Source organism: Desmodus rotundus, chromosome 8, assembly GCF_022682495.2.
Source record: "Desmodus rotundus isolate HL8 chromosome 8, HLdesRot8A.1, whole genome shotgun sequence".
Lineage (NCBI taxonomy): Eukaryota > Metazoa > Chordata > Mammalia > Chiroptera > Phyllostomidae > Desmodus > Desmodus rotundus.
In genome coordinates, this window is record NC_071394.1 from 90,824,066 (window position 1) to 90,849,881 (window position 25,816).

The 25,816-nt window shown below is 40.4% G+C and overlaps 1 protein-coding gene and 1 pseudogene across 1 annotated transcript in view; one reads left to right on the forward strand and one right to left on the reverse strand.

Annotated features, from left to right (window-relative positions):
- The window catches only part of LOC123479386 (serine/threonine-protein phosphatase 1 regulatory subunit 10-like), a 533,905-nt gene that overhangs the window by 258,004 nt on the left and 250,085 nt on the right, over positions 1-25,816 (forward strand). The window lies entirely within an intron of this gene.
- Positions 8,978-9,695, reverse strand: LOC112301066 (high mobility group protein B2 pseudogene; annotated as a pseudogene).

Consider the following 25,816-nt stretch of genomic DNA (forward strand, 5'->3'; position numbering starts at 1 on the left):
ATGGATAAGTGCAGTAACACCACAAATTAAAAACAGTGAGGTCCTCTTTCTAAACAGTAGCTGGAAGAATACCAGGTTTTCAAACACAATGAGTCCATTTAATGTAGGAACCAAGCCAGGAGCCCAGACCCTATAATCTGTACACACCAAAGTTAACAAGTGTACTTGTCCATCAGTAGCCCTGTGTGTTCCCTAAAGTCCCATCCTTTTTTTTTTTTTTGGCAGAAGCTGTCCCATATTCTTTTCTTCCACCCCTGGCCCATTGTCTGGTATTCTGTCACTATTATTATGGGCCTGTTGATTATTGAGATTAATACTGAGATTAATGTGTCTCAGTTTTGTGTCTCAGTGTGAGCCATATTCAAGTTGAATCTCCAGAGCTGTAGGAATAGTTGATCTTGCTATTCCTGGAGCTCTTGGCTAGACAGGTCTAACAGTACGCTAGGTTGGTATAGACAGTTCATGGACAGCCCACGGTCAACAAACCTAAGTTCTAGACCTGGTTTCACCAGTAACTATTTTTGTGATTTGGCCATGTCGTATACCCTCTATAAGCCTCCATTTTTCTCATCTGAGCCAGGTGAGGGAAAGCTCTTCTTCATCCCTAAGTCACAAAACCTTACCTGTTTCTGCTGTAAGTGGTATGAGAATTTAAAAGTAGCTTAAATTTTTCTTATTTAACTGGATAAAATCCCATTCCAGATGTTGGTGTCCACAGCTGACATACTCTTGACACACGAGAACTTCAAGTGCTGAGTTTCCCTGCTGTTTTCATGTCACACTCATGCCCAATAGATTTATCCAGGAGGGAAAGGCTTGTATGGAAATAATCGCAGAATGAGATTACTTGCAGGAATTTTGCTGGCCATGCTAATTATTAGCTTCAACCTTGTGTAGTTTCAGATGGACAGCTGTGTATGAATATTAATTTTTCTTTGAGGGCTTTAAAAAAGATTTCAGTAGTTTTGTTTTTTAAACACAATCAAGAGATTTAGTGATTCTGGCAAAACAGAAATTAAATGTGTGCCACATCTCAACTTGTAAGGTGATATGAAATTACTGGAAATAGGACATAATTTGAAATGGAATTTTTTTTTGTCATATTATTGATTGGAAGAGTTATGATCTTGGCTCTTCACTTCAAACAATTTCATGTCAGAATCTTTCTCACCTTCTTTCTAAGGTTATCTTTCTAAGGGCCAAGATACTATTTTATCCCATTGCTTTGACTTAACGTGATTTACTATTTTATCCCGTTGCTTTGACTTAACGTGATTTAACAGAACTTAAGTTTTCTAGTCTTTATTCTGATTTCTGTTCTTCACTTCTCTTTCACATGTTGGACTGTTTATAGATTGATCTTTCCACTGTAATTTTTCCATACCAGTTAGGATGTGTGGTCAACATATCATCTTATATCCAAAGATTCATATTCCCCTTCAGCTGGTAAGTGGTTTCCTAGCCCAGACTACAGTTCCCAGCACTCTTTGCATCAGGCAACTATAGGACTAGTTCTGGCCAATGGAATGTGGATGGAAGTGGCCTGTCACTACCTGAAGAGATTAAGAAGCAGGCTCACGGAATGAGAACCAAGATGGTGGCGTAGGTAGACACACTGTGCCTCCTCGCACAACCAGAACTGACAGAAAATCAAATGGCAAGGAAGTCCGACCAAGGAGATAAAAAAGAAACAAACATCCAGACCGGTAGGAGGGGTGGAGAGGACTCCCGTGGCCATGGCGGGACCGAGACTGGCGGAGTGTGGGACGAACAGGGCAGGCAGTCTGACCACTAGCAGACCCTGCGGCCCCACATTCGCGCACAGATAAACCGGGGTGAACGGCGGGGAGCAAAGCAGACCTTGTAACCCAGGGCTCCAGTGCCGGGAAGTAAAGCTTCAAACCTCTGATTGAAAACGCCGCCCATGGGGGTTACAGCGGTAGCAGGAGAGACTCCCAGCCTCACAGGAGAGGTTGTTGGAGAGACCCACAGGGGCCTAGAGTGTGCACAAGCCCATCCACTCGGGAACCAGCACCAGAGGGGCCCAATTTGATTGTGGGTAGCGGAGGGAGTGGCTGAAATCCGGTGGAGAGTAGAGCGGGTGCCATTGCTCCCTCTCTGCCCCTCCCCCATGTACAGCATCACAGCGCAGCAACCAGCGTTACCCCGCCCTGGTGAACACCTAAGGCTTCGCCCCTTAAAGTAACAGACGCACCAAGACAAAAGAAAAAAAATATGGCCCAAATGACAGAACACTTCAAAGCTCCAGAAAAAATACAATTAAGCGAGGAAGAGATAGCCAACCTATGGGATGCACAGTTCAAAACACTGGTTATTAAGACGCTCACAGAATTGGTTGAATGTGTTCGAAAACTAGATGAAAAAATGAAGGCTATGCCAAGAGAAACAAAGGAAAATGTACAGGGAACCAATAGTGATGCGAAGGAAACTGGGACTCAAATCAATGGTGTGGACCAGAAGGAAGAAAGAAACATCCAACCAGAAAAGAATGAAGAAACAAGAACTCGGAAAAATGAGGAGAGGCTTAGGAACCCCCAGGACATCTTGAAACGTTCCAACATCCGAATTATAGGGGTGCCAGAAGGAGAAGAGGAAGACCAAGGAACTGAAAACTTATTTGAAAAAAAATAATGAAGGAGAACTTCCCCAGTCTGGCAAAGGAAATAGACTTCCAGGAAGTCCAGGAAGCTCAGAGAGTCCCAAAGAAGCTGGATCCAAGGAGGAACACACCAAGGCACATCATAATTACATTACCCAAGATGAAACAGGAGAGAATCTTAGAAGCAGCAAGAGAAAAGGAGACAGTTACCTACAAAGATCTTCCCATAAGATTGTCAGCTGATTTCTCAAAAGAGACCTTATAGGCAAGAATGGGCTGGAAAGAAGTATCTGAAGTCATGAAAGCCAAGGACCTACATCCAAGATTACTGTATCCAGCAAAGCTATCATTTAGAATGGGAGGGCAGATAAAGTGCTTCTCAGATAAGGCCAAGTTAAAGGAGTTCATCATCACCAAGCCCTTATTATATGAAATGTTAAAGGGACTTATCTAAGAAAAAGAAGATAAAAAATATGAACAGTAAAAATGACAGCAAACTCAGTTTTTAACAACCACACCTAAAACCAAAACAAAAGAAAACTAAGCAAACAACTAGAACAGAAACAGAACCACAGAAATGGAGATCACATGGAGGGTTATCAATAGGGGATTGGGAGGGGGAGAGAGGGGGGAAAGGTACAGAGAATAAATAGCATAAATGATAGGTGGAAAATAGACAGGGGGAGGGTAAGAACAGTGTAGGAAATGTAGAAGCCAAAGAACTTATAAGTATGACCCATGGACATGAACTATAGGGGGGGAATGTGGGAGGGAGGGGGTGGGCAGGATGGAGTTGAGTGAAAGGGCGGAAAAGGGACAACTGTAATAGCATAATCAATAAATATATCAAAAAAAAAAAAAGGCTCACCTCCATGGTCTTTCTTCATTGTCTTCTCAGTGGGGAAGTGTTGAAGGGCTAGAGGAGGGTGAGGCCATAAACAAAAATGAGGTGGTCGTAATGTATAGAGGACCATGTTGAAGGCCATTGTACACACCAACATTGGGCTATCCAGGAGAAGGAAATAAATTTCTGTTATGCCCTATCACTGAGGTTTTAGGGTTTATCTGCTATGACAGCTGATATTGACTAACATGAAATGTTACCAGATGTGCACCTTTTATCTGAAGTTTTGTCTCCTGTTTTCAGCATGATATCCTTTAGGACTTACTGATTTATCTGAAGGTAGAGAAAATCTGATCCTTTCTAGGAACTTGTAATACTAGTGAGGGACCCCCAAAATGAGTCTTAGACCACTGGGGCTTTGGAGGCTTTGTACTGGGAAAGTGGTGGGCAGAAGAGAAGCACAGCAAGAGAATTTTGAGTAGGTGCCAGAGTTTACTGAGATGATTAATTAGTTTTACTCACTGAGGACAGGTCTAGAGGATTCAGCACTGATGTAAATTTTTGGAGACAAGTTTGGATCTTGCTGAGCTCAGATGTGTGTCCCATTTCTCTCAGGTGTAAAAGGCTGCTGGATTATTTTGGATTTATGATCAGTGGGTGCAGGAGATTATAGTCGATTTAGGGGAACAGTGTACCATGTGGGTACAACAGAGTGAAATGTGGAGTCAGGTAAGAGGGAAATGACCTAGACCTCAGGTCAGGCTCTGCCCCTCTGCCTCTATTACGTTGGTCTGCTTGCGTAATTGATCCGTGCCTCAATTTCTTGTCTGTATAATTGGTACAATAGCACTTTACTTATAGTCTTGTAACAGACCAAATGACAAATTACTTAAGTGTTAAACATAGAGCGTGGAATATTTTGTCAAATGTCAGTTATTCATCAATCTCTCTTTGATTTTAAGCAAAATCGGTAAATTACAATAAACTTGTTAACTGCTGAGTCTTCAGTGTGTAGAACAGTGCCTGGCGCATAGGGTTTCAATAAATAATGGTTATCTTAAAGAACGAATATACAGTTTTTTATTCTGTTTTTCTTTTCATGTACTATTGTAAGCATTTTCCTATAAGTTATTTGCAAAAACCTGATTTTAGAATAGTTACTCTGATCAATATTTAATAAACACTTTTAGAGCTCATATATCCTCTTCAGTGTTGTCAGCAGGTAATCACTTTATCTAAAGATGCTGATGTTGAGCAATATATTTTTTCAATTTCTCTTAGGGTAACATATCCAGAGCCTGCAGTATATTTTTTGAACACTGGCAGGGTTTGCAAACTGTCAACCATTGCAGGTGAATTAGACTATTGGAAATAGTCACAAGTCATTTCTGACCAAGTTGCTGAATATGAGGGATGATTTAGCTTGAAGGAAGGGTAAAGAGCCTAATGCATAGGTTTAAAAATGGCTTTAATTTCATGAAGAAAAACTCCAGAATTGCACCGAGCAGAAGAATTTATGTTGTAATAAGTGGAGAGCCATGTAAGGGGGCTGTTTTGAAAAAAAAAATGACTTATTTGAATGTATCTTCCACAATTTTAAATCATACATCAGGTCAAGGGGAAAATGTTCAATTTTTAAAGAGATATTTCTTGGTCCAACTTTCACAAAGTTTGCCTCTGAAAATAAAAACTCTTGGTTTGACATTTTGGTTAAAGAGCTGAAAAGGGAACTCTGTTGAGAGTTGAATGTAGAAAATCTTCAATTTCTGGTTTTCAGAAGGCTACATGATTGAGAAAATCCAAATACTCCCAAGTGAAGAATGTCAAGAGTATATGTGTATATTTGGGTTCCTACTGCTTAATATTTGATCCTGCAGTGATATCAAACAGATGGAAAGACCTTTCTTTTCTGGGAAATAAAGACCTAAAGAGAGAATGGCAATATCATTATCAGTATATAATGCCTTCTAATAAATTTTAAGAGTTTGGTGAGTGAACTAGGCAGGGTTCTCTCATTGCCTGATATTCATTGCCACCTTCAGAGAGTAGTAAAATTACTTATATTCCTGTAACATGTTACAATTTACAGAGAAATTTCATACACTGTGTTCCAATTGATCTCCCAACATGCTACGTAGACATTATTATCTCTAGTCACATGATTATTTCAGATGGAATAAGTATCCAGAGGCTGACAGAGCCTGTGATTTGCCTCAGGAGACTCAGTTGAATAGTGATTGATCTGGGGCACTAAATACTGACCGATCGGGGACACTAGAAGTAGTTCACAGTGTACTTTATTTAACCTCTTTGAGACATCTGCACATTTTGATTCATTGGTTTTATAAAATTGGCTTCAAAATGTACAAAATGATATAAAATATCAACTGAACTAGGTTTGAAAAAATAACTGAAAACCATTGATGTTATTGCTTTGCCTGAGTGCTAACTTTATCAAAATATAAATACTAAGATTTGGTAATCCAGAAAGTTGACTCATTGATATTTTACATTTTATGATTGAGAGTTAATGGTCTCGTTGAGTTGATTTTAAAATTCACCTCTTTAAGTTAGATATATTTTATTGTATCACCAGATGAGACAAATTTTTCCACTTAAATGTTTGATGGGCAAATTTAGAGAATGGGGTATTTTAAAATGCATTTATTTGCTACACAGTTCACCCAACTACAAATATTGGGTTGGCCAAAAAGTTTATGTTTTTTTCCGTATGATGGCTCTAGTAGTGCTTAGTTGTCTTTAACTTCATTTAAAACAACTTTATTAGATTGTATTGTGACAGCTGTTATATCAGTGTGCTTTTTAAAAAACTTATCAAAATTGGTGAATTTTTGTGCATCCATTTTAATGTTGAAGATAGGGGAAAATATGCAACATTTTCAGTGTATTATGCTTTATTATTACAGGAAAGGTAAAAATGCAACTGAAATGCAAAAAAAAGATTTGTGCAGTGTATGGAGAAGGTGCTGTGACTGATCAAACAAGTCAAAAGTGGTTTGTGAAGTTCTTGGTATTATTGACATTTGAGTCAAATAATTGTATGCATTGGAAGATGTTTAGCAGCACCCCTGGCCTCTAACCACTAGGAGGAGCCAATAGTGGGAGATAGCTGACATATTCAAAATATCCAAATCAATAAAGTTACTAGTGAAAATGAAAAATGTGTCTTTTATTTTACAGAAAAAACATAACAGACTTTTTGGCTAACCCAATAAAATTCTCCTCACACCCCCATCCCCCAGGCACTTAACTGGGGGAAAGTGGCCCTTATTCCATAGCCATACCACTCAGTCTCTGCCAGAGTCTCCACCTCTGGCTCCCCTAGGAAGAGCACATCACAGATGCAGGTTGGGTGCAGCAAGCTCAGTGGGGCCAGCGGGAGTTGAAAGGACAGGTGAAGAGAATCACTAGGTGGGTGGGAAGGTGGGCACTGGTTGCATGAGAGAATGGGCCAAGAATGGCTGTGTTCCGAAGCTACACAGCTCAATAACTGTTTGCCAAGACCTTCTCCAGGAAAGGAGTGTATCAAAGGTCCCTCTTGGGTGCAGCCAGCAGATCTTTCTTCAGGAGTCAAGCTTGGCAGGATGGTGTTGCCAGTAGCTGGAGGATTGGATTAATGTACTCCCCGGCCTGGTGCTATAAGAATAAGAGCCCTCGACCCATGGAAGATGGTGCCTGAAGGCACTGTGGAATAGGCACTCAGCACAGGTATCTTGGTGGCTGACCCTCCAGATCTCTCCTTGCGGCCACACTACCCATGTCTTCTCTTTATAACTACTGTTTACTCTGAGTTGCCTACCCTCTAGTGGAGCCCTGGGTGAGTGTCTGAGAGCAAAATCCTGTGCGTTGGCCCTTTAAGAGTGCACCTGGATTTCTAGCGGATGCCCTCCTCTTTCAGGTAGACAGAGTCCCTGTTGATTTTCACTGCCAGATGCTATGTGGGTGCCTCTTTCCAGCTCTGATCCTCTGGGATGGGGATCCCAGAGTGGAGTTGAGACTCCACAGTCCTCAGAGGGGACTTTTGCAGCCAAGATATCCCTCTGGCTTCTCAGCTGCTGCATGTGGGTGCAGGGGCCAGCCCTTTCTGTGTCTGTGCCCTTATCAGTCTCTGTGTGACTACTTCTGTAAATCCTTGATTATAATATTTATGTTCAGCTGTCCTTCCATTGGTTATTCCACCGCCTCTGTAGCCATCTTGGAATCTCCTGCAGCACATTTTAAAATGTGGAAAATGGAATAGGAACTAAGCTTTCTCATGGTAGAATAAAAACCATTTCATTGTGGGAACAAATAACTTTTTGAGAAATGATTTTGATGACACTGGAAGCTTCCCCTCTTTGTTTTATAAAGCTGATGGCCACTGCATTCATTTCATGAGGCCATTTTCTTTTAAGAATATTAGACAAATTTTTCTTTGCCTTGAATGCTTGGTTTCAAAATATCACCTTTCTACAAGGGGCTTCATCTCCACCTATAATACTTTATTCCTTGGAAAATAAATCCAAAACAAATATAGCAAGACATTAGGTGGATGTTATGGTTGATATACAATTATTTAAATATTTAAATATTTATAACAATTTTTGTTGTAATTTATAACAATTATTTAAATATTTAAATCTAACAATTTTTTGAAATGTCAACTTTTTCATACAAAATTATTTTTCTTTTAGTTTGTAAGAATTTTATTTCTTGATTTTTAGAGAGACAAGAGAGAGAGAGGTAGAGAGAGAGAAAAAGAGAAATAATCGATATGTTGTTCCACTTATTTATGCATACATTGGATGCTTCTTGTATGTGCCCTGACTGGAGATTGACCCCACAGCCTTGGTGTATTGGGACGACACTTTAAACCATAGAGCTACTAGGCCAGGGCTATTACAAAATTATTTTTCATTATAAAATGATACTAACCCAAACATCCAGAAATTAGAGTATAAAATCCATGATTTGAACATCTTAACAGCCACAATGACTTCATATGATGGCAATTCTGATAGTCTAATAGTCTGATAGATATGTGTGTATTTGCATAAGTTAATCAAAGTATGTAAAATGTGTCTCGCTTTTTAATTTAACATATCATAAGCTTTCTTCACTTTCTGCAGAATAGGTGTGTTTTGGTTCCCTGCACCATTCCTTGACTGTTTGTGTAAGTGTCTGCTTCTTCATTATCACAAGTAATGTTGCTGTAGGGAGCTACAAATACAGGTTTTCCCATATTCACAATTATTATTATTATTTTTAATATACATAATTTTACTACAAAAATTTTTTTTAAAGTGTAGCACTCTAAAAAACCTAGATTTTACTATTGATGCTAATTCCTATTGTTTCCTGTTACCTATGCAAGTCATGAAATTAAAGAAACTGTTAAATATTTACAAACTTTTAACATTCAAAGCCTTAAAATTTAACTGTGTAGTAGCCCCTCAAAAACCTACAACCTGCATTTTGAAAAAAAGTATTTTCTCTACAAAGAATCTTATCAGCTATAGAAAACTCTGTATGGTTTTTATAGTGAAACTGCACCTGAACCCATATTCTTCACCAACAATTGCCTGAGCGCACACACATACTCCACACGCATCCTTACAGGATAGCCTTTCTTCTTCATCTTCTCCTTCCTCTTCATCATCATCTTCCTCCTCTTCTGGTTCATTCTTCTTCTTTGAGCCTGTTGGCCTGCCAGGGTCCTTCTCGCCCACTTCACTCCTGCTCTTGGCCCAGTATGCAGCAATATCCTTTTTAAATTTCTCCTTTAGCTTAGCTGGTTTTTGTTCATATGGTTGCCTGTCTTTGGCTGACTGTTCAGACCACATTTCACATTTTTTTTTACAGCATCCCCAATTGATAAAGCAGAGGGTTCACTTTTGATCTTTGGGTGATGTTCAGAGCAAAACAGGAAGAAGACAGGTGGATGCCTTTTATTAGCATTGGTATCTTTTATCATTTCTTCCTTACCATCTTTGAGAGGAATGTAATCTTTTGTCTCAGACATAGCAAGCTTTGTCATTCTTTGTCATATCTTTGAACTTTGACATTTCCTTGCAGGCATGGTCTTCCCTCCTCTAAACATTTCTTAGAAGATTTGGAAAAGTTGACAGAAGAGTCTGGGTGTTTCTTTTTGTGCTCTTCTTGGCGGGTTTGCATGAAGGCGGCACACGAAGACATCTTGCCCCTCAACTTGTTTGGGTCTCTTTTAGCCATGGTGACAGATGGCACCTACCTGGTGGTAGGTTTTCCAATAGGAACTCTATTGTTTCCCTGTAATTTGTACATTTAAATTAGTGTATCTTTCATTTCCACTGTGTGACTGGGTCCAACAGAGACGCTTCCCTTGCTGGGCTCCAGTGTGAACTGGTTTACACTAACCCAGTCCTCAGGCTGTTCATGATTATTTTTTATCACTTTATTTATTCCTTCAAGTGGCTTATCATAAAATGTATTTCTCACTCTTGAGAACTTGTCTAAGCAACTGCATCCAGATGGAGAACAGGTGCCCTTGATGGTCTCTCTGCTTAGAAGGCTCTTCACCTAAATCATAGCTAGGCCAACTGATTAAGGAGTTTGACTCAGATGTCTCTTCCTCAGGGATTTGTTTCTGACCATTTATTATAGGTTGAATTAGGATTTCTCTCCACTACCCCCAAAGTATGTTGAAGTTCTGTTTTCCAGTACATTTAAAAAAATTACATTTTATTGATTATGCTATTACAGTTGTCCTGATTTTTCTCCCTTTGCCCCCATCCACCCGACACCAACCATTCCGTCAGGAAATCCTGACACCATTGTTCATGTCCCTGGGTCATGCATGTAAGTTCTTTGGCTACTTCCTTTCCTATACTGTACTTTATATCCCCACGGCTATTCTGTAACTACCAATTTGTACTTCCCTTTAACCCTCCCCTTTCATCCATTCCCTCTCACTGCCCTCCCATCTGGCAACCATCAAAACACTTTCCATATCCATGAGTCTGTGTCTGTTGTTCTTGTTTACTTAGTTTGTTTTTTAGATTCAATTGTTGATTGATAATGTATTTTTGCCATTTTATTGTTCCTAGTTTTGATCTTTTTCTTAAATGAGTCCCTTTAACATTTCATATAATGTTGTGGTGATGATGAACTACTTTAGCTTTTTCTTGTCTGGGAAGCTATTTATCTATCATTTGATTCTAAACTATATCTTTGCTAAGTAGAACAATTTTGGCTGTAGGTCCCTGCTTTTCTTGACTTTGAATATTTGTTGCCAATCCCTTCTAGCCTGCAAAGTTTCTTTTGAGAAATCAGCTGACAGTCTTGTGGGAACTCCCCCGTAGGTAACTAACTGCTTTTCTCCTGCTGCTTTTAAGATTCTTACCTTACCTTTAACCTTTGGCATTTTAATTATGATGTGTCTTGGAGTGGGCCTCCTTGCATTCATCTTGTCTGGGACTCTGTGTGCTTCCTGGACTTGCATGTCTATTTCCTTCACCAAATTAGGGAACTTTTCTTTCACTGTTTTTTCAAATAATTTCTAATTTCTTGCTCTTTCACTTCTCCTTCTGGCACCCCTATGATGAGAATGTTGGTACACTTGAAGTTGACCCAGGGGCTTCATCCACTATACTCATTTTTTTGGATTCTTTATTCTTGTTGTTCTGATTGGTTGTTTTTTGCTTCCTTATATTCCAAATCATTGATTTGATTCTTGACTTCATCCACTCTATTGTTTCCCTGTAATTTGTACATTTCAATTAGTGTATCCTTCATTTCCAACTGATCTTTTTTATGCTGTTGAGGTCTTTACTAAGTTCCTTGCGCATCCTTATAACCAGTGTTTTGAACTCTGCATCTGATAGATTGCTTATCTCCATTTTGTTTAGTTCTTTTTCTGGAGTTCTGTTCTTTCATTTGGGCCATGTTTCTTTGTCTCATGTTTGGAAGCCTACCTGTGTTTGTTTCTGTGTATGAGGTAGAACTACTATGACTCCCTGTCTTGGTAGCATGGCCTGATGTAGTAGGTGTCCTGCATGGTCCAGTGGCACGCTTCCTCTATCACCCAAGCTGGGTACTTGAGGTGCACCCTTTGCATGGGCTGAGTTAACTCTCCTCTTGTAGTTGAGCCTTGATTGGTGTTGGCAGGGCAATGGGAGGGATTTACCCAGGTCAGTCAGCTGCAAGGACTGGCTATAACCATGACCACCAAAGTCCTTCATCCATGGAGGATCAGCTGTGTGGGGGCAGGGTGATGGTACTCCAACATGGTCTTCAGCTGTCTACTGGGTGTGCAGGCTCTGGGTTTTTCTGGGTGGTGCGGCCCCCAACTGTGTTTGCCTGAGGCTACCCTGCATCAAATATAAAGCAAGCTGCGATGGCTGCTACTTGTGTTGGGCTTGTAGATTCCCAGGTGAAGCCAAGCTGTGAATATAGGCTGGCTGATGGTAGAGCTGGGCCTGGGGCCACTTAGCAAGTTTTATGGAGCCTGGAAGCTCTCTGCAACTAGTTGTTGCTTGTTTGATAGGATTTAGGAAGTTGTGAAGCATGAGCCAAGATCAGGCATTCATATGGAAAAGTCATGGTTAACAGTTTGGGTGGGATGGAATCTCAGGGGATTTCCAGGGTGGGGCAAACAGTGTTAGCCAGCTTGATGGAGTCTCATATATGGCACCAGCCTGGTGGGTCTGTGGCTGTGGGGGGAGGGTTCAAAGGAGAGACAATGGCCTCTGCCTGCCCCTCCGTCCGGGAGAAAGCTGTCCCACAGCTCTCACCTTGATGCCAGACACTTCAGTTCTCCCTGGTATGCCCCTGTGCCTTTCAAGCTGCTACCCTTGTGCTGGAGTTCGGAGGGAGTAAGTGTAATTCTCTGTGTGGGTTCTTTAAGAGGAACTGCTTGGGACTCCTGAAGTTTCTTCCACTGACTGAATCCCTGCTGGTTTTTGCAGCTAGAGGTTATAGGGACTTATCTTCCTGGCACTGGAACCCTGGGCTGGGGGGGCCTGGTGTGGTGCTGGGACTCCTCACTCCTGAGGTGGCCTTCCCGAATTTTTATCCACCACACATGGATGTGGGACCAGCCCATTCTGCATCTCCTCCCCTCTGCCAGTATGTGTGGATGTGGTTTCTTTAATTCTGTAGTTGTCAGTCTTCCATTTAACTCAATTACTGATGGTTCTGAGCGATGGTTGTTCTATATATTAATTGTAATTTTGATGTGGTTGTGTAAAGAGGCAAGCTGTGTCTACCTAAGTTGCCATGTTGGCTGGAAGTCTCCAGTACTTTTGAATGTAACTTTATTTGGAAATAGTTTCTTCGTAGAAGTAATCAAGTTAAGATGAGCTTGTTAGGGTTAGCGCTAATACAGTGACTGGTGTCCTTATTAGACAATAAGAAAGGGAATTTGGGCGCAGAGACAAGAGGAAGGAGAGTCATGTGAAGACGGATTCAGAGATTGTAATGATACTGTCACAGAATACCCAAGCCAAAGATTTCTTGAGGCTGCCAAACATTGGGAGAGACAGGGAGGATCATCCCCTTGAGGCTGCAGAGCAAGTCTATGAAGCCCTACCAATACTTTGATTTGGTTCTCCAGCTTGTAGAAGTGAGAGAGAAAAATTTCTACTGTTTTAGAACACCCAGTTTTTAGTGTTTTGTGATAGTGGCCCTAAAAACTAATACACCCACTTCTTGAAGTAGCATCCATAATCCCCTTGCCCCAACATGTTGGTGGATACCTGCATTTGAACTGTGAACACTATTAATTTTTAAGTGGTAACTGTGGGTACCTGAAAGGTGGATTCTGAAAACTTATTCAGTGCAGGGCACTGTACGGGTGGTGCCTTTGAAAGAGGAGCTAAAAGTGACAATAATAAAGATGAAATTAAATCCAGAGAAAGCATGGAAGAGCACTTTCTTATCTCTTACATACTGGATCTTCCTGTGTGACATAAACATATAGATGATTGAGACCCAGAGACCCTGCCCCTTTTTTGCTGTACCTGATTTTGCTTTTGGTGTGCTGGGGTAAACACTAATCAGATTGTTTCTCTGCTGATCCCATCCTCATTCAATTCCTAATTTAAACCCAGAGAGCCTCCTTGGAGTTTATGCTCTCACAGGTAGAAATGGAAACATAGATGGGCATTAGGTGTTACCATCAGACTTCAAAGAAGATTTTGGCCAAAGAATGAGATATTTTGTTGCATTCTGTAAGCAAAGTTTTCTATCCCTGTGATATACCCTTAAGGGGGAGTAATGAGAGAAGGTGGGAACACTGTGGAGAGCCTACTCCTTCTCCTCCCCACCAAGAGTTCAGATGTGTCAAAATTAATACCAGGAAGCTACACAGAAGATACAGAGTTATCCGCCTTCTTGAGAAGTTCTGACCACCAGTGGTCAAGCTGCATTTGTCCAATTGGAAGTGACACCCTTCCCAATTTCCCGCCTGGCTCACCCTGATATAATCCCCTTTTTCATGCTTGCCAAATTGAGGATGGCATGAAGAGAAAGCCTTGTTGCTGACCAAGATGAGAATATACAGACTACCTTTGATATTGCCTGTTGAGCTAAAATATCAGTAGAAACCACCTTTGATATTATATTAGCTTTAACGTATTTTCTTACTAAGATCTATAAAATATATACCAATATGCACAAGTGTTAATTATCATCTAAATACTAATACCTGCCTCATAGTAGGTGGTCTGTAAGTATTTTTCAGATGCATGAATTGATCAAGTCTGTGGTCATTAATATTCTTGGGATTTCTTATATTCTTGGATACTCTAAAAGTGGGGATTGATTTTGTGCTGATGCAGTTCACTATGGAACTCATTCCATTTGGTAACAAATGGTGTGCATTTAAAATACAACTTCCCAGGGGAAAGGGGGAAGCAGAGGAGTATCACAAAGCCTACTGGGCAGCCAGGAGTGAGCTTGTGGTCTTTAGTTCAGCAGTCCTCTCAGGTGAGCCAAATGTAAGAAACAAGGCACATTCTTACAAGCCATTCTCTATGGAGGAGCTGAAATGACACTTATGAAATATATGTCAGATTATGTTCCTCCCCTGATTGAGACCCCTATATACTCTGTCTCCCACCTAATTCTCCACTCTCATCTCTGACCCTTTCCTTTTCTCTACATCAGCTGAACAAGCCTTCCTTCTGTTTCTTGAACCAAATGCTCATTCTTGCCATATTGCTCTTGTATCTTTTGTTTTTTCTACATGCCACTGGGGTACTATTGGAATGTTTTAAGCAAGGAAGTGACATGATTTGTTTGATGAATGGATGGAGGAATTTGCAGTAACTGGTGGTGGCTGGGAGTGGGAAAGAGCCATCGCCCTTCTAGCCCTTATGTCTGATGCTTTTTCACTTAAAACATCCCAAAGTCATCTTTTGTTGAATCAATCCCTTCAAAGCTGCTTGAGTTTTATGTCCAGAGAAATTGTCCCAGGAACATTGTACTTACATAGGTGCAGCCCAAGGGCTTTCTGATGGCTATTTGAGGAGGCTTGGCTCATTGTAATTTTGACTGGATTTTCAAAAACCATGACCCAGAAAACATGCCAATGCTGAAGCAGTTCTCTTTGGGGACTGTTCTTCTAACACTTGTTTTGTATCAATATGCTCCTCCAGGTAGATGAACCAACATTTAAAGATTTTATAGAGAGGGGGGAGATTTGAGGAATCTCAAGGAGCCCCATGCTGAGAGCATCACACTATTGAAGTGCATTCAGTTTATTTCTACCCAACAGCGAATTCAGTGTTATTTAGCATGAGTAGTCCAAATAAGCTATGCGTAAGGAAAAAAATGAAAGATTTCACAATTTAACTGGGGATATTAAATTGCTATGACTGACTGTGGATCAGAAATAGCTGTTCATAATGACAGTGCAGAAGGCTTTGTATTAAATTGGTCATTCCTCAGCTGTCGGAGGTAGCTGTGTGTGGAGTCAGAGCTGGTACTCTCAACTAACTCTGAACCATGATTTCAGGTATTGGAAATGACCTTCTGTTGCTGACCCAGCGAAATACTTTGCCCGCCTACTCAGTGGTTTAGATAATTATTTTAAGAGCAGACAGATTTATGATAGATGCATACAATGGAATTCTGTAGATTGAGAATGATCTAGATTTATATTTAATGGCATGAAAATATATCCAAGAAACATTATCAACTGACAATCACAACTATAAGTTCATATAGTGTAATAAAAATTACAGATAAGCATCTATTTTTTACAGCATTATGAGATATAGTTGACATATAAAATTATGTAGGTTTAAGATGTGATGATTTGATATGCATATATATATATTGCAGAATGTTTACCACAATAAGGTTAATTCACACATCCTTCACCTCACACAATTACTATTTTGTTATTGTGAGAACATTAAAGCTCTATTCTCATAGCAACTTTGAAGTATGTAATAACAAGTATTGGTAACTACCGTTATCATGCTGTACCTTAGGTCCCCAGAACTTAATTTATCTTATAATGGAAAGTTTGTATCCTTGGGTCAGCATCTCCTCATTTTCCCCACTCCTCAGCCATTGGCAACCACTCATTTCTATGAGTTCGATGTTTTTAGATTCCACATTTAAGTGCACTCATACAATACTTGTCTTTTTCTGTCTGTTTCACTTAGCATATAATACCCTCAAGGTACATTTATGATTTTTGAAAAGATGCAAAGGAGATAAGCATGATTATTACACACCTGGATGTTAGCAGGGGTAATTTATGGGGCCACAGATTACCTGTGCTTCCGTGCAAGGGCAAGTCCTGGTGGGAGGTAAGGCATAGAGGTGGACATCTCTTAAGGCAGTCATTTTCAAATCCAAGTTTTATCAGTCTGAAATGCTAATACATAAGACAGATAAGAGTGGCATTGCTCTCACTGAAATGGCAGAGAGGAAGCAGATCTTTTTGTATCCCTGCTTCCTTGTCCCCCATGCTCCTGCATTTGCTCCCAGGCATCTCCTGGGAACAGTGAAATCTGGGGAACACAGTTTAGATACCACTGCCCTGGGGATGGGAGGAGCAAGCCCTAGAGTTGGGTCTTACAGCAATTAGCTTAAAAGAAGCCATCTGTACAATAAAAAATCCAACTAGCCTGGACTGCGTACCTTCAAGTGTGCTGTGGTCACAACAGTCAGGTGTTAAAATATTAAACAAATGCTAAAGAATCCTTGGTGGTCTAAGACTTAGTATCTTTGTGTTCCTCTGGTGCCATGGAACTTTACTGTTAGTGTGGACAGATGTGAGGAGGCTTATGATCGCAAACCCAGCAGGATGTTGTGCAGCTATTATGCACAAAAACAAATCCTGGTACTCAGAAAGAGCTGGGGCACTGTTACTCATTGCCAATGGGTTGGAGAGGACCTTAGTTTGAGCTTTGAGAAATTATGTGGAAAAGATTTTTATTTGCAGAGCTTCTGGTATGGTGACTGCTGAATTGTTTTCCAAGAGCACAGACCCCAAAAAGGTACTTGTGGGATCAGAAGAAGGTGGATAGCCTCGACACACTGGGCACCACCCCAACTTAAGCAGATGAGTTATGCTACCCTTTTATGTAGTGCTGTGCCAGCTAAGGTTTATTTGAAAGAAAGAAATCTGTAGAAAAGTACAAGTTTGAAAACTACTACTTAACATGGCGATAGGTGTGCTAAAATTGGAAGTGTTTTTGCTATTGGGTCAAGTGCTTATTTCTTTAAGCTCAAAATTCATATTCAAGACAGAAATACTTTTGGTCTGTGAGAAGGAAAGGGAAAATTTTATGCGTTAATCTTTTGCCTTAGTTGTGATCATTTATTTGCTGCAGTGAACTAAGATAAAATTATGTTAACTTTTAAAAAAATAATTTTTTTTTTGTAAATTGTAGGAAGCTTGGAGAATGTCACTGTGCATAAAGACAAAACAACTCAACACATTCCCACATCCAGAGAAAACTCCAAGGAACATAAGTGGTGCATTTTAAGTCTCTCTTCTGTACAGTCTTCATTGTGCTTACGTATTCAGATTGGTAGTGAATGGAAAATTTTATTTTCTGTTCCTATTGTTTTATATCATATTGTGAGCATTTCCCCCATTATTCAAAGTTCCATTGTGTGTAGGTATCATAATTTGTTTTACTATTGTGTTCCTTTTGGATATTTAGGTTGTTTTAAATTTTTTACTCTTATGAATAATGCAGGGTACCTCTTTGTAAATGAATATTTAATAGTACCTTATATTTTCTATCAGAGAGAGGCCTAGAAATATTACTGAGTAAATGGTTGGAAGGATTATCTTTAAAGCCACACTCACAAACACACAGGCGCAGAGCTCAGCTTCAGGAGAATGCCTCCTCCCTTGTGCAGGTTGAGTGGTCGCTGTTGCTTCCTCCTCAGCAGTGCACAGTAGCGTTGCTGTTGGGGTTTTTTTTTGGGGGGGGGGCAATTTGATCCATCCATTTAAGAAATATTTATTAAGCACCTACTGTGTTATAGGCCCTGTTGTAAAAAGGGGGAGGTAAGGCAGAAATGAAACAAAGTTCTTGCTCTCATTGAACTTATATCTAGCAGGGAGACCGACAGTAAACAAATGCATGAATGTATAATGAGCATCATTGTACGACTGCAGTAAGTTGCTTTGACAATGAGCATTGGCAGGGGTGGGGGTGGTTGTGGTGACATCTGCCACCAATTATCTCCAAGGTCTCTTTCAGGCTCTTGCACAAGATGTATTATTCATTTGGGCCACTTTATTTTGTAGCGAAGTACATTCATTTATTAGTTCATTGTTTTCTTCTACATAATCCCTTTAGGATTTGCAGTCCTTTATTACAGGTCCCCAAATTAGTGCAGTGCTTTTATTCTTTTATTTCAATAATTATAATAATTCGTATGCAACAAAGTTTATATGGTACAAAAGATTCAGTATGAAGAGTCAAGATTACTCAAGAGTTTGGCATGCCTGCTTCCTCTGTTTTTGTTGTTTCCTCACAGCAGGGCTGAGGAATAGTGAGGAGGGATAGTGCCTTCCTGCCACCATTAGTGTTCGTCATTGTGTGACTAGAGGACAAAAACGAGATTTCAGAAAATACTGAGTGCTTCAAATACTCAGAGTATATATTAACATGACAGATATAATTAAAGATCTTTTTCTTGAACTTGATAGTAATGACAGGTACTCTTACTGATGTTAGGGATGTGTACCCAGTTTCTGCAGGTGTTCTTGTGCAAGGCAGAGAGGTGTAGGAAGAGTTCTGCTGTGTGTAGGAGCGTGTGCGGCGGAGCATGGCTGCTCAGTGCAAATCCTGGCTCCACCAGAACAGCTCTGTGACCTTAGGCAAGTTACTTCATCTCTCTGGGCCTTGGATTCTCTCCATCCTATGGATTTTGAGGATTATGTAAAGTTCTTAGACTATGCCTGGACCCTAAAAAAGGCTCAATAATTTTAAGATGATGTTGTTGTTATTATTATTTTATGTTTATTTACCATTGTATCTTTGAGAACTGTTCCCAGACCCTTTGGCCAGATGAACTATGTATTAGGGTCACTTTCTTACTCAATTTTGCAACAAATCACATTCATTTGCTACAGGGGTGTCAAACTCATTTTACCAGGGGCCATATCGGCCTTAAGTTGCCTTCAAAGGGATGAATGTAATTTTAGGACTGTATAAATGTAACTACTTCTTAACAGTTAAGTGAGAACTGGGCGCTGCCACCAGGTAGAAACAAGGTGCCGGGCCAGATAAAACAAGGTGGAGGGCCGGATTCAGCCTGTGGGCCTTGTGTTTGCCACCTGTGATCTAATACTTCTGCTCTCAAACTTCCCAGAAGACCTGATTTTTGTCTCCACTCTCTTTTCGTTACTCAGTGTTTCTGATTGCTGGCTACAACAGTTTCTGCTCCCCTTTCCTAGCACCGATGCATGTTACAGTCAGACACAATTTCTACTCTGCGCAGTGTTCTGGTTCAGTCTCCTTCTGGTGACCTCCATTATGTGACAACAGTGGCTTCACCCAATATGCAGGTGAGATCTGCTGAGGTGATCGATCTTCTCTTATGATTAGTACATCTCCCAGGATTATAATATTTTGTGCATCCCACCAACGTTAGCATCTTTCACCAGTTCTCCAATTATCCAGTGATTGGAAACACTTTGAAACATGAGTTCTTATGTAGGTTAATGAACTTTGGACATTTTGGGGAAAATCTCTCTTATCTCATGATCACAGATTTCCTACGTGTTTTTTATTTTTCTTTCCTCTCTTTTCACCATTCCCTGCTGGAGAATTTTCCATGGACATGTGCAAAGGTTGAGTTGGCTCATGGATTGGTAATTTTTACCTTGACTGCACATTGGAATTATCTTCTGCAGTTTAGAAAATACTGTTGTTGGGTTTCCAGCCCCAAAGATTCAGATTTAATCTGTCTGGGGCATGGTTCTCAAGGTGTGGTTTTGTGTGTTTTAACAAACCTTCTGGTTGATTCTGATGCATGCTAAAATTTAAGAATAACTGGTCTTGGGGGTGTGGCCTGGTCCTGGGGCCTTTCTAGTGAGATAATTCTAATGTGCTACCTCCGTGAAGAACCAGGGCATTGGCTCCCTCTGGATCATGTACTCTTTAAGAAGTATCAGCTTTTAAAAATGAGTCAAGCTTTTAATGACAGGGATTCTGTGCAAACAGAAGTAAAATTTTCATTCATTTGTAAACTCCTACTTGTGGACATATGGTAGGTTGGATTATGAAATGGTCTCTGAATGAAGCTCAGCTTTCAGTTTTCTAATGCAAGATAGCTTCATTATTGATCCGTGGTGTCTTCTTCTGGAAAATTGTATGTTATTGATAAAGCTTTGGCATGGGATATTGAGTTAGGTCTATTCTTGCATTTCACTGCATTCCTAATTAAGCCAGTTTATATGAAAGACTTGACAGACGAGACTTGGAGTTAAATGTATTGATTTGCATATTGATTTTCTTTGAATCTTGTAGTTGCCACTGTATATCACAGCTGACCAGAATCTGCTTTGTTTTGATAAGGAAGATAATTTAGACAGTTGGGTTCATTGCTTAGGCTGTTAAGTTGCAAAATAAAATAAAAAGTTAACCATTTTTTTTTATGGCTGTTGGAAGAAAGGTTCAGATTAAAGTGACTAGGCTGAATGTTGGCAGGAGGTATTTATTTACCCTGGATTTAACAGTTCTGTTTATCTCTAAAGCATCCTCACATAATTCTGTAGCAGTGGTTCTCTACTTTAACATACTTAGAATCCCCAGGAAGGCCTGTTGAACTCAGATCCCTGGGCCCCATCCCAGAGTTTCGGATTCAGTAGGTCTAGGGTATGACCTGAGAGTTTGCCTCTGACAAGTTCCCAAGTGACATGGCTGCTCCTGGTCGTGGTAGTAGGGGATACACTTTGAGAACCATTGTTTTAAAGCATTTAATATTATTATATCTCATAGTGCAATAGTACATTGTTACACAGGGTCTATCTGAGGGAAAATGATAAACATTATCTTTCAAAGATTATCCAAGAATGTGTTTTACCATAGGGAGTAGAAATATGCTAGAATACTTCCAAATGTTTGCTTTAAATACAAATTTCATATTCTCCTAATTCTATTTGTAGCTATGGGGCCCCCATAATAATATAAAAATAGCTATCCAACTCAGAGATTTATAAAGCATTTTTGACCTTACTATGTCCACTCACATGATGGAAATTATTCTCTGCAATGTTGAAAGCCTAATTCAGAGGATAAATATTTCTGGAAAATGATGTTAGTGCAGCCCTGGGCCCCTGTGATAGTGCCTTCTCCATCTCCTCCCAGTTCATATCCCACAAGGCTTGATATCAACTAGTGACTAACTAAGTCGATATTCTTGGTCCTTGGCATCTACAGCTAGAACACCTAAAATTAGATTGTAAAAATTTCCATTGCAATTGAATGCTTTCAGATTCTGGATGTCCAAGCCAACCATTATAAGCTCATACGTCGCCTAGTAGGCATCTTTTGTACATAAAAATTCTGAGTTACGTAATTTGTTTTACAGAGAAAAAAAAAAAAGGAGATCCCTACATCCTACATCCTAACCTCAGGGAGCCTGCAAAACAATAAAGTACCAAAAGGAAGTGCAGTGCCTCCAGATACTAAGGTACTATTTTAGAGAAGGCAAATACCCATCATAAATATGTCTCTAATAAGCCTTCATTAAGGGAATACAGATCTTAGAGGAAAGGTATCTTACACAGAGACAGGTTTATATATCTGTTTGTTGGGAGACAATTCTTCATGGGTCTCTTGCATTTCTACATGTTTGTACATGTCAGTGTCTTGCACTTTATTGTTCTAGGCTAACTTTTCAAGGATACTTGTACAGTGAACCACTTTGGAATATAGAGATAGTTCCCCACTCTGTAGCAAAGTGCAGGCATTTATATTGCCTGTTATAAAAGATTCGGATTCCCTACACTCAACACTCATCTCCTAAAATGCAACTCACCCCACGGGCAGATGTCACCTGACCCTCTTCACATCACCTGTTGGAATTGAGGTTTAGAGAAATGGTACAAAAATGCTGACATTGTGTCTGTAGCTGTTGCTGTAATAAACTGTCTCTTGTCTGGTGACCTTGGCATCCTTTCTTCTGCTCCAGCATCCACAAAATTGTGGCAGGCTCATTTGTTAAGTTGCAAGTAGGGAAAACATCAGAACCCTTCACAATTCTTGATACTGACTACCCAGCACAGTTTGGTCCTTCATTACATGATCTCTTACAACTGTACTGTTTTCTTTCAGAGCAGTTATTTTTGTAATCATACACTGTGTACATTCATAGTACAAGTATTTAATTTATATTTATCTTCTTGACTAGACTTCATGAAACAAGGGCTGATATACTTTGTTTTAATTTATTTTGTTTACTTTTGAAATTTGAGTGCCCCATATAGAACCTGGTACATGGTTAGAGCTTAACAAAATTTAGTGAATGAATGAAGGAATTGAGCCTTCTTTGGTTAGCTCTTCTTGCAGGTCAGACTCCCTGGGAAAGAGAGTCTGAGACAAGGATAAGCATGCAGTTTTATTAGGCTCAACACCTGTGGAAGGGAGAAGAAAGTGGGACTAGGCAAAAGGATTCATTCTCAACAAATTCCCACCCAACCCCGTGGAACCTCTCTTCATAGTTGTCCTGAGTTGAGGCAACTTCAAGGGGCCAGGACCTTTATAGCCTCTCATTGACCCTCTATTGGATGTGAGCTTCCCTGGGTAGGTGCTGCAACCATGGACGGGGCCACTTTCTCCAGTGGAGGCCATTTTCAAAGAGGGCTGACCATTAAGGGCCATCGTCTGGTTATATTCTGACATCTGGGGAAATAATTCCTTCATCATTGAAGGGTCATTTGGGATGCATATCACACAGTTCACTGCAGCCTCCTTCAATGTGCCTATGCTCTTGGTATAGGAGTGAATGTAAGGGTGGTCTTTCGCTTGCTTTTGCTCTGTGGCTCTTATGAGCTGATCAAGGGGTGTGGTAACTTACTCATTTTTACAACTCTTGTTTATTTCAAGAAGCTCACTCTGTGTCCCATGTAGTGTTAACTGGCATGTGCATACTAAATTGTCTGTTGTGTAATAATCTGCTGCTTAAGAACCATGTGATTTGAGTTCCTTATGACCATTCTCACATGCAGGGGAGTGTCTGACATAAAGGGAGAAGGACTTGAATATTCATTTCTGATTTCTCCTTCACATGAGTCTGATGCTCCAAATGCCTTGGAATCCCAGAGAATACCCGACTCTTTCACATTGCAACTCTTGATGTGTTATGTCCTTGGCCTGGAATGCCAATGTCTCTATCTTGCTGCCTGCATTCTCTTTTCTATCCACTTCTAAGCATGCTTTGAGACTCAGCTCAAATGTAGCATCTTTTGCAAAAAATTTTATGAATTTCTCCTCTGACTCTACCCTCAGGCTTGTTTGTGCTCTGGGTATTTTGTGGAGACTTCCCCTTAGTACTTTTTACTTTGCTGTCATTTCTTTATTTGTCTCTCTCTATTATGTGACTGAAAGCTTCTTGTAGGCAGAGACTATATTTTATTCACACAAGATCTGGCACCAGCTGTGTATGGGAGTTGGCTCATAATGACCTGTGAGTGCTAAATGTTAAATTTTAAGGAATTTTGTGAGTAGGTTGTGAAATACAGCCATTACTAAAAGTTGAATTATGTAAAACTATAATTAAATAAATTTATACAAAGACAAAGAAAATAAATACTAAAAGCTCATCACTTAATTGTTTTTCTGCCTTTGGCTGTTATCCTTGTTCTAGAAGTTATTAATATCTGTGTTGTCGGTAGTGGGGAAATACTATGTAGCGATGTGCACTGAGAATAGTGGTGTGACATCACACTGGTAGCTTGAAACTGGCCATGGTGAAGGAATTTACCTTGGAAACTGGCAATGCTGTGAACCAGGGCTCCTCCTCAACTAGAACTGGTGGTTGAATATTTACAAGCCACCACTGCCTGGCACAAGGTAGTAGTTAATAAATGTCAGCTGAACTTAGGGGTAAGGAGTTTTTGGAAAACTTTGTTTAGGGTGGGTATAAAAATTGGCAGTTCTGGAAGCCCAGGTAGAGGTTTGAGGAAGCCCTTGTGGATCTGGGACAGTTAAGGATCGCTCCTAGGGGGACGAGGTTGTTATCAGCCATTATGATTACTGTTCCCATCCTACCCTCACTCTTGTCTTGCAATAAGCCATGTGTGTGGCCTGGCTTGTTTTAAACAGTCTTCAGGGGTTGCCCCTTTATATTCAGTTTCTTAGTTCAAGAAGCTGATAATACCTGGTGATATCAATGGAATGTTAACTGAGGGAAAGAGAGATTGACTTTTTTGTGTTTATTTTCAGTTGAAACCTCAAGACATAGGCCCTGAGAGACTCCATGATATTTCAATTGCAAATATTCATTTTGATTGCCATATGGCTATATCATGATGTACTTTATTTTTCTAAACCGCTGGGTATGACTATTCTAAGGTGACAGATATGGTTAGTGATGCTGCTGTTTAGGTCACTGAAGGGGCATGTTTTCCTCGATCAGCAGAGCCAAGTGGACTGGGGAATAGAAGCAATTATTTGTGATTCTGCCCAGAATGTCAGGGTCTGAGGAGGAGGGTCTGGTGCATGAGGCTGAAGTGAAGGCTGAGTCTCTGTTATATTTAAAAATACAGAGCTCTTCCATCGTCCCCTATATGGTCCAAAGGAGACATTTTATTTAATAAGACAGTACAGAAAGGAATAAAGAAGAAAGTAAAGCTAGTTGTAAAAGAGATTCATTTTCAGATGTGCTTCATACTTTCATACTCAGGACAATGCAAAAGGCATTGAGTGAAGTAAAATGATTACTTGAAAAATCAGGTTGGAAAAGAGACTTCCAGTCAAGTTAAAGGTACAGGTAAACACAGGTTACCTCCTCGCACAACCATATCAAAATCACAACTAAACTATAGAACAACCATCACTCATATCTGTCAGAAATTAAGTTAATGGAACTCCAGCAACTACGGAATTAAAGAAACCACATCCATCCAGACTGGTAGGAGGGGTAGACACCCAGAGATGAGGAACAGTCTGGTATCATATCCATATGTGGTGGATAAAAATTGAGAGAGGTATCTTGGGAGTAAGTGGTCCCAGCCAAACACTAAGCCCCCTAGCCCAGGGTTCCAGTATCGGGAAGATAAGTCCCCATAACTTCTGGCTGTAAAAACCAGTGGTGATTGAGTTGGTAGAAGGAACTTCTGGAGTGCCAGACAGTTCTTCTTAAAGGGCCTACATATGGACTTACTCAGACTCACTCCCCCTGAGCTCCAGCACCAGGATAGCAGTTTGAAAGGCACCAATGGCATATGGGGTGGAACTTAAGTGTTTGGCATCAGGGGGAGAGCTGGGGGACAGCTTTTTCCCAGACAGAACTGAGGGCAGAGGCCATTGTTCCTTTTCTGAGTCCTCTCTCCACAAAGCCACAGAGTTCACAGCAGGTACCATATTTGAGACTCCATCAATTTGGCTCACACTGTTTGCCCTGCCCTGGAGAGTCCCTGTGGCCCTGCCCCATCCAACTTATGGGCCCATCCAAGCTGTTAACAGTGGCTTTTCCATATGAATGACTTGTCTTGGTTCATGCTTCAGATCTTCCTAAATCCTCTCAAACAAGCAAAAGCCAACCTCAGTGAGCCCCCAGTGACCATACTCCTTGCTTAGTGGCCATAGATATGGCATTAGAAGCAACTTGTCTTGTTCACTGCCTGGCCTGGCCTGGGCACCTCCAAGCCCAGCACAAATAGCAGC